At 51.5% G+C, this 8043-nt stretch overlaps 1 protein-coding gene across 1 annotated transcript in view; it reads left to right on the top strand.

Moving 5' to 3' along the window:
* The first annotated feature begins 7724 nt into the window (after positions 1-7724).
* The window catches only part of Wfs1 (wolframin ER transmembrane glycoprotein), a 26478-nt gene continuing 26159 nt past the window's right edge, over positions 7725-8043 (top strand). Inside the window, exon 1 of the mRNA XM_015481936.2 lies at positions 7725-7885. The gene's annotated coding sequence lies outside the window, so the exon portion shown is untranslated. The remainder of the gene's footprint in view (positions 7886-8043) is intronic.

Genomic DNA, 8043 nt, shown 5'->3' with positions numbered 1-8043 from the left:
ACCTTGCTTCTCCCCTGGGCCAGCTCCCCCCGGACTAAAGGGTGACTGCGGTTTCCTGATTCTGAACCAGCAAGCCCTTAAGAGCCCTGGGGTGTGTGCCTTAGACCCTTCTGTCCCCTGCTGTAGAGCATGCGGTAGTGTCCATGGAACACCCGCTGCGCCCTGCTGATGATTGGGTGGGCTTGTACGGGATGAAGGATGCCCAGTGCCAGGCACATTGATGTGCTCAGCTGTGGTCTGCCGCTGCTGCCGCCGTGCCCAACCCTGGTAACAGAGCCCAGGGACCTGAGCTGCCATCAGGACACATGACCAGACCCCACGCTGTGTGCTTTACTCCCTCCCCGCCTTGTCCAGGATGGCAGGCTGAGCCCCCTTCCCAGGTGCCAGCTGGGCAGCAGAGCCCTCACCTGGCCCTGCCTGGGGGTCTCCTGGGCTTCCAGGAGGTCTCTGAATGGCGGTCCTCCCCACAAGGGGCATCTTCCTTCTCAAAGTTGCCTCTGTCTCCTGGATGCTCCCTTTTGGCATGTGAAACTTCCCATTTACTTGGTGACTCATCCACGAGGCATTAAGTGGCTGTCACTCTCTTCCTTCAGAGGTGGGTAAATCACGACTCAGACACGCAGGCGGGCACAGAGCTCCCGAGACAATGCCGCGTGTGTGCGGGGGCGGGTGGAGGTGTTGGCAGGCGTGGGCCCAATGTAGCACGCACCCTAGTGACACAGAGCTGTGTGACCGGCACCAAACTCCCCCAGCACCACCCAAACTCTTTCCACTTGCATTGTGATCCCAGGAGGCTGTGGAGGGGGCACAGTTGGGGTTTATAAAGGAAAGACGGAGAAGAGGAAGGGCCCAGCATGGGCAGGATGGCGGAATGAGGTGGATGGAGGGGGACTCGGGAGCCTGGAGACTCTGCCACTCAGCAGTTGTGGGATGTGTGACCCTGGGGAGTCTCCATCTAGGACATGGAGGGCCGACCCCAATAGGTCACCTGGTGGTAGGACGATCATCAAGCTGAATCAGCAAAAACAGCTTCCTACGGGGGTGTGGGCAAGAGCAAGTGGGGCAGCCTCAGCAGGGCCATGGAGGGGCAGGCCTAGGTGGGAGCAGGGCCTGAGCGAGCCCAGGGCTTACCCAACCCCAAGGTGCCAGGCAACTGCTTTGCCCCACGTGACTCCCGTGGAATCCAGACTCCTGGCCCAGTGGCCCTGGTAGGACAGCTCTGCGGTGGCTGTGTGTGCAGCCTGGGTGACAGCCCCCAGCCTAGGAGCATTGCCCCACCTCTCCCAAGCCTCTGAGACCCAGGGCCTCTCTTCAGGGCAGTTCTGACTCAGGAGCCTGGGGAGGCACACCGGGCTCTGCGTACCTAGCAGGAACCTGAACTGCCGGTGCCGTGATCCGCCCCCCAAGATAAAGCGTGGGATTTTCAGTCATAAGGCTCAAGTGTCCCCATGGACCGGAGGCCCCAGGGGGAGTGGCACTGTTAAATGCAGATCCCGGGGCTTGGCTCCTGGGGTCGCTGATGTGGGTGGTCTTAGGTGTGCAGGATGTGATTGACACGCCACCACATTCTTACTCATTCACCCAGTAGGCTAAAACCCCAGCTCAGGTCACAGAAGCCATGCTCTGGGGGCCACAGGATCCCTGGGACATTCAGCCTGGTCATTTGGGGGCCACTTCCCCAATGCTCAATACTGCTTGTTTACCCCCCTGCAACTGTGAAAGGTGTCTTGGCAGCCGATGCCTGTTTAAATGCCAAGGGGCTGGTTGTTTTCCCTAAGGCTGCCCTGGCCAGGGGCAGGGGTTTCCATGCCCTCCACCCAAGTCCATCTGAAGGAGCTTGGCTGGACCCTAGACCACAGCAAGACCGCAGTGCCAGCATGATGTTATCATTGTGTGAGTGCCACAACTCAGTGGCTTAAAACGACATTTGTTCCGACGCAGTTCTGGAGGCCAGGAGTCTAAAATCAGTATCACTGGGGCCAAAATCAAGGGGAACCCATTTCTTGCCTCTTCAGCTTCCCGTGGCTGCCAGCATTCCTCAGCCTGCACGCCAGGCCAAGGCCAGCACCCTCAGCTCTCCCTCTGCTCAGTCTCCACGTGGCCTGCCTCTTTCCTATAAGGATGATGTAACTACATTAAGGACCTCCTGGATACCGGGATGACAGCCCCTTCTCAAGATCCTCAGCTTAATCTCACACCTGCAAAAATCTTTTTTCCAAATAAAATCACATTTGCGGGTTCCCAGAGCTAGGGCATTATTTGGCCTAGGACACCAATGGTCCCAAAAGGCCCCAGCTCTGCTCTCTTCAGAAGACAACTCACTGGGCCTGTCTCCATTTTTCTGTGGAAGCTTGGCGTAGCCCAATGTCTGGAACTGGCAAGAGGTCAGTTGAGTAAGTGGAAGTGAGTTTTAAATAGAAACTGACAAGGAAGTGGGTCAAGGTCATGAACGCAGATTCTTAAAGTTGTGGGAAGAAATCAGAATGAGGTTAGGAGAGGCATATTTGGAGGTCACACGAAAGAGTCCTAGAAGCAAGAAAGAGCTTGCACGAGGGCAGTGCATCCGTGATGCACTCATTCATTTGATGCCCAACAGAGGAGAACAGGGAGGGCTGGGCCGGCGGGGAGCGAGGGCAGGCCTGGAGAGATGGCACTCAACGGCCAGTCTTTCTCCCACCAGAGCTGAGCTTCAGTAAGTCCTCCTGTATTTTCACCAGTCATTGCTTTAAGTACTTAGCTGCTAGAGTTTCCGGCACGTTGAGATTTATGATGATTAAATCTTTGTGGTCTGTGCCTCAGACTGTTACATAATACTCTTTGCTCCTGTGAATTTGCTCTGCCTCTGGGTCTTCCTTATCCAGTATCAGTTTGCCATTCTTGTTGCTTTTCTTTTTTTTTTTTTTTTAAATTCCACTTTTCCAATGTCCACTTGGAACCTCCACTTGCCAACATTTTTGGTGTGTTTCCTGTAAACAGCACCTAGCTGGTTTTGAGTGTTTCACACTGTCTCCGACGTTTGCTGGGAAATTCAGCCCATACCCATTTATTATGAAAGCTGATCTCTACAGTTATTAATTTCTTCTCACTTTATGTTTCCTTTTGCTAAACTGTATTGTTATCCTGCTATTTCCTCTCTTTTACCCCTTCCTTAATTTTGGGTCTGTGAACCAAAGTTATCCATAAAAGTCACGTTTGTGTTTGGGAACTTCCAGTTTGTGTGAATTTTGCTGACTGGATCATAGAGACCTGGAGGAGAGACGAAGTGCTGTGATTAAGAAGCTTAGGTTGTTTGGGGCTTTGATAGCCATCTGTCATGGGCCCACGTCTGACCCGGCACTTCTGTGACCACTGGATAAACACATGCTAAGCTTTACAGACCTGCCTCTCTTCAATGTCCAGGTTGGACAGAGCACTGTTTGGCAGCCCACCTACTGTGATCCCACCTACTTTAGGGGGGTCTCTGGACGACCTCTGTAACTCATGGGAGAACCGTGTTGTTCTGGGAGACCATGTCCTTCAGGAGCTCATGTGGCTAACTTGAGTTGGTTTCTGGGGCACGCTCACTCATGTGGGCTTGGAATCAACCACTTTCTTATTTCAGATTGACCTTTCTTTTTTTTTTTTTTTTCTTGGTACCAGGGATTGAACTCAGGGGCACTCCACCACTGAGCCACATTTCCAACCCTATTTTGTATTTTATTTAGAGGACAGGGTCTCACTGAGTTGCTTAGCGCCTCACAGTTGTTGAGGCTGGCTTTGAACTCGCGATCTCCTGTCTCAGCCTCCCAAGTCACTCAGATTACAGGCTTGTTCTCCCCAGCCCTCCCTCAGCCTCCATCCATTAGCTCAGAAGCCCTCTGCTTCTGCTCCACTAGTTGCTGTTTTTGGGTTCTTGAAAGTCATGGTCAAACTGATATTCTCTTTTAATGTATTAATAGTAAATGGTGAAATCCTCACTTCCCCTCCTTCTCCACTCTCCCTCCCACATGCCAAATCAGACTTTCCTTCCTCCTCCCTCTCCCCTACCTAGATGTGATCTTGGAATGCTCTGAAGTTCTACCATAAGATACATTCTGTTTTTCAGTTTCAGGCTAACACATACTTCCCCGCAGCAGCCTGTGGCTTGTACCTAGGGAATCCTCAGCAACTGCAGTGGCTTTTAGATTAAGCCATATATTTTGCAAGGGTCATTGCTTGCTGCCACTTCCTGTTTCGCAAGTCTGCTCTATTTATCAGTCTTGGCCCTGATTGAGCCCTCTCAGCAGGAGGGCAACTTCAGGACTCCTATCCTGAAGGCCCGAGGCCCACTGGGCCTTCTCCCTGCAGTGTCAGGCTGCACCCTCTCTGTTTTCCCCTGTGGATGACTCCCACCGCAGCTCAACACAGAGCTCTCGATCACATGACCAGAGTGTCTGGATACTTTCAAAGTCCAGCAGGAATCTGGGCCACTCAGATTCTCCTTTCTTTGGATGTGATGCTCCTTCTGAAATTCTTCAAGATTTTCTGTTTCCTTGGGATTCAGAGCATAGCTGAAGCCAGGGACGCTGCCTGACTTTTTTCTTTAACCTGTTTGCCTTCCAGTTCTCTCTGGGACTCCTGTTCATTGCCTGCTACCCTTCCTGGGACTGTCTTTCAAGCCCCCCCCCCTTTTTTTTTCGGATGACTTTCGTGTCTTTTCATCATGATATATGGGTATTTGCTCTAAACTGTCTTCCACTTTGCTAATTTGGTTCTCTTTCTGAATTTGCCTATGACTGTGAGTTTCCCAGTTCTGTGGAGATGCTAAACGTCGCTATGTTCTGCTTGACGCTCTCTGAAAGCTGTCTTGCACATTTTTATTGAATTTTCTGTTCCCTTAGGTCCCCAATAGAGGAAGGGTTCCATCTGTCCTCTTCCCCATGCTTGTCCCCTGGAAGAGTTGGTGAAGTGTCTCTGCTTTTGTGTGATTGTGTGTGCAGTATCTATAAAGACACTTTTCTCCTGGGCAGAAGAGGCCAGCCAGCAGGGGGTAGACGAGGAGGGCATGGATGTCCTTGAAGGTGACAAAGAATGAGTTGGTAAGGTCCTGTGGAGTTGCTGAGGAGGCCTCCTGGCTCTCAGCCTCACAGATGGGAGCAGAGCTGCTGTTCCGGGAGGGGGTGCTGCAGCAGGTTCTGGTAGGCCCCGGCCCTCAGAATGCCAGAGGACCATGGATGGGTTGAAAATGAAAGAACCTCATCTAATTGCTTTTCAAAGAGTCTCAAAGATATCAAGACTTAAAGGGGAAACAAATGCTACTTGAGATTAAGAACATGAAATGTCTAAACTCATTAGTGTTGTGGCTTGTCCCCTGAAAACTCATGTTGGGGGAAGGGATGGGAAGAGGGAGAAAGATGGGCACCTGTTATAGGTAGAGAGGAACAAGAGGTTGACAGTAGGCTGGCTGTATTGCACAGTAGGCTGACATAATGACGTTGTACTGAGCGTTTTAAAAAAAAAAAAACCCTAGAAGGATTTTGAATGTTTTCACCATAAGGAAATGATAAATGTTTGAGGGGACAGATATGTTTACCATGATTTACACGTGATGCAATGTATATGTGTATTGAAACCTCATGTGGTACCCCATAAATGTGTATAGCTTCTGTGTCAGTTAAAAACATAAATTTAGGACTGGGGTTGTGGCTCAGGGGTAGAGCACGCGCTTAACACATGCAAGGCCCTAGGTTTGACCCTCAGCACCACATAAAAATAAATAAATAAAATAAAGGTATTTTTAAAAACCCATAAATTTAAATTAACAGCAACAAAAAAAGAAATTTTTTTCCGTAAAGCAAAGTGTTGAGAGGTGGCAGGATCTTTAGGGTGGTTGGTTATCAAGAGGGATTAATAGGTTTTTTGAGGTGTGGGTTAACTGTCCACTAACTTCATTCGTTGCCTACGGAGCAGGGGAGCAGGTGGTTGTGAACAGAGGCTGTGTGTGTGTTCCCTTCTTCCCACCTGCCTGCTCGCCCTCCTACTTCTCAGCCATGTGATAATGTAGCACGAGGCCCTAGACAGATGCAGCTGCCTGATCTTGGACATGCCCACCTCCAGAACCATGAGCCAAATAAACTTCTTTCCTTTATAAATTACTCAGTCAGTCTTGGGTATTCTGTTATAGCAACAGAGAACAGATTAAGATAATTAGTTACCATGGAAATGCAAATTACAATTACAGAGCTCGTTTTTTTTTGTTTTGTTTTGTTTTGTTTTTCAATTTCCATTTCGGGGAAGTGTTGTTGTTGTTGTTGTTGTTGTTGTTTTAAAGTAATGCCCTGTGCAATGAGTGCCCTCTCAGAGATGAGCTGGAAACAACTTTGAGAAACTCATTAACTTGTTTTAGTAAAATGTATCTACAGACCTGAGAAAGCCATCATGATTCAGTGTTCCTGCTTCCAGCACTTAGCCCTAAGGAAACAGCTCCACAATGTAACTCATGGTGACTTCCGAAAACACTTTCTTGGATGCACTCAGTCCCAAAATACAAGCATTTTCTGTATTAGAAGAGAGGGGAGTGTTCCAAGTGACTGTGGACAAAACTGAGTCCAATGCCACTTGTTTCCTAGGGTCCTTAGGAGAGAAAGAGTGGAACAACAACAACAAAAAATTCCATGTGTGAAAATTCCCCTAAATGGATCCTTATCAGAGCCTCACTGCTCAGCCCAGCCTTCCTTGCCTCCCTTCCTTCCTTCCCTGTGAGCCTCAAAAGGTTGCAGGAGATGGGGGTCAAGGGGACAGCTGGAGGATCAAATGCAGAGACTGATGAACTTTGTAGCTTTGACAAAATCCCTGAGGTGGTGGCTCAATGGACAGAATCCATCTCCAAAATCACTGGAATATTTGCTCCCACCTTGCAGAGAGTGCTGTTTCTAACATCTCTGAACTGCAGTTTCTTAAAGATGACCCAGGACAGGTATCTCAGATCGACTGTGGGGACCAATGATAGAGCAGACAGGGACTTCCACTTCAGGACTGGGGGCCTGTATCAAGCATGGACCTTTTCCCTCTTCTCCAAAACACATCTCTCACACACTTCAGGGGACCTAAAGAAGGGGGTCTCCCAACTGCCAGAGCCTCACATCACTCCCTGGGCTAATATATGCTTTCAAAGGAATCCCACAATTACCTCGTGAAAAGCCTGCTAGGTTGCATTTCATTTTGTGCACTTAGAGCAATACTTAGTTACACGTACGCATTTAAATGGGCCGCATTTTCTACCCTGGATGCTATATTGAGGGAGCTCCTGTATGTCTAGCAGCACCGGAGTTAAGGCGTTGGCGCACAGTAGGCGCTCAAAACGTGTTTGTTAATATTACAAAAACAAATATAATGAATCCAAAGGTGGTTCCCCTGGAGCCGGAGTCCGGGGTGAAAGTCGTCCCGAACCTTGCAGGTTTGGGTGGGTCCTACCACCTGTTACACACCCCGCCCACAGCTCCAGCTCCGCCTCGGAACGCCTTGTGGGCGGGGCCAGGGCGCGGTCCTGGGCCGAATCCGCTCGGAAACTTTCGCTGTAGGCGGTCCAGACCTGCCCTCCCGGCGCCCAAGGTCCTGGAGGCGCCGAGGGAGAGACGGCCGCAGCAGGCGGGGCGCTCCGCGATTGGCGGAGGCGCGCAGTGATTGATCGGTGCGCCGGCCGTTCAGGGGGCAGAACAGGAGCCGCGTCCGCGAGGCCGCGCCGCGAGAGGAGGGCGGCGGAGGCCCCGCCCGCTGCCCCGCCCCTCGGGCCCAAGTCCGCGCTGGCCGGCGCCCGCTCCGGTTGCTCGACTGCTGTAGTCACCACCCGGCGCGTCCCGCTGCTCCGGATCAACTTCGCGACCCACCAGGAGGCCTGAAGCGCCGCGTGAGGCCCTCTCGCCGGCAGGTGAGTGTTGGGGCGGGGGGCGCGTGCCGGGGATGGGGAGGGTCCCGGAAGGCGAGGCGGCTCCGCCCGCCGCGGGCCTCAGTTTACCCTTCTGAGAAGATGGGTGGCCGGACCCGAAGGCCCCCGCGAGTTCCCCGAAGTTGGAGGGCGTGGGGTCC

Source organism: Marmota marmota, unplaced genomic scaffold (assembly GCF_001458135.2).
Source record: "Marmota marmota marmota unplaced genomic scaffold, marMar, whole genome shotgun sequence".
Taxonomy (NCBI): domain Eukaryota; kingdom Metazoa; phylum Chordata; class Mammalia; order Rodentia; family Sciuridae; genus Marmota; species Marmota marmota.
This window is presented reverse-complemented; position numbering and strand designations above follow the sequence as displayed.